Below are 1,344 nucleotides of genomic sequence, written 5' to 3'. Positions count from 1 at the left end.
AATCAGAATAAACCAACAACACGCAGCACAGCCCTAAATTAATACAAGCGTATGCAAAACATCCTCCCCCCAAAGGATCCCTTCCCCGCCCCCATTAATAAGAAAAAAATTGACCTTCGCTCAGTCAACATTCTTCCAGTGCCTTAGACGCGTCGCCCGAAAAAGGCTCTCGGAAAAAAGGGAAAAAGAAAAGAAAACGGAAGAGAGACGGAGAAAAAAAAGAAAACGGAAGGGACAGAGAGTAAAAGGAAAAGAAAATGGTAAAGAGACAGAAAAAAGGAAAGAAAACGGAAGAGAGACAGAGAGAGAAAAAAAAAGAAAACGGATGGGACAGAGAGTAAAAGGAAAAGAAAAACGGTAAAGAGACAGAAAAAAGAAAAGAAAATGGAAGACAGAGAAAAAAAAGAAAAGAAAACGGAAGACATTGAAAAAAAAAAAACGGAAGAGAGACAGAGAGAGAAATAAAGAAAACGGAAGAAAGACAGAGAGACAAAAGACAAGAAAACGGAAGAGAGACAGAGAGCAAAAAACGAGGTGATGGAAGGCTGTGTGGCATTCCATTTTCTTCGCGACCGCTGCCTCGGTGGGTGGGTGTGTTTGCCCGGTCAATAGAAAGGCAAGTTCGAGAGTGTGTGAGATGGGGGTGAGAGGTGCGAGATGGGGGTGAGAGCTGGGTGAGAGTAGGGTGATGGGGGTGAGGGTGAGAGTGGGGTGAGAGGTGCGAGATGGGGGTGAGAGGTGCGAGATGGGGGTGAGAGTGGGAGAGAGAAGGTGGAGGAAACGAGGGGAAAAAGGGAGAGTGAGAGGGTGAAAGTCTCTGAATATGAGCGGAGAGAGGATGGGTGAGGGAGGTGAGAGGAATGTAAATGAAAGGGGAAAGAGGGAGAGAAAGAGGAGAGGGTAAAACGAGGGGGTATGAGAGGGGGGGGGGGAGAAAAGGAGAGAGAGAGAGAAGGTAGGGGAAGGCTCGAGTGAGAGAAAGAAGGGAGAATAAGTGCTAGCGGAGAAAAGGGGGAAAGACGAGAGAGAGGAGATAAGGGAAGGAAGAAAAGAGGGGAAAATGGGGAATAGAATTATGTAAAAGAGAAAAGAAAGAAAGAAAAAAAAACGAGAAATAAAGAGGAAAGAGATGAGAGGTGGTGTGGCTTCCGAGAATGAATCTACGAGAAAAATGGGGAGACCGTGAATAGCGAATGGGGGGGGGGGGGGTAGCATTTGCTCTCACGCACAAGGTCCGCCCATATAAGGTGCCCGGAAAGAGGGCGCTGAGGACGCTGCATCGGGAGGACTATAAAGGTAAATGGGACTGGGAGTGGCGCCCATTTTTGCGTTGTGGGCGAATGG

This window comes from Penaeus monodon, chromosome 34 (genome assembly GCF_015228065.2).
Source record: "Penaeus monodon isolate SGIC_2016 chromosome 34, NSTDA_Pmon_1, whole genome shotgun sequence".
In the NCBI taxonomy this organism is placed as follows: Eukaryota; Metazoa; Arthropoda; class Malacostraca; order Decapoda; family Penaeidae; genus Penaeus; species Penaeus monodon.
This window is presented reverse-complemented; position numbering follows the sequence as displayed.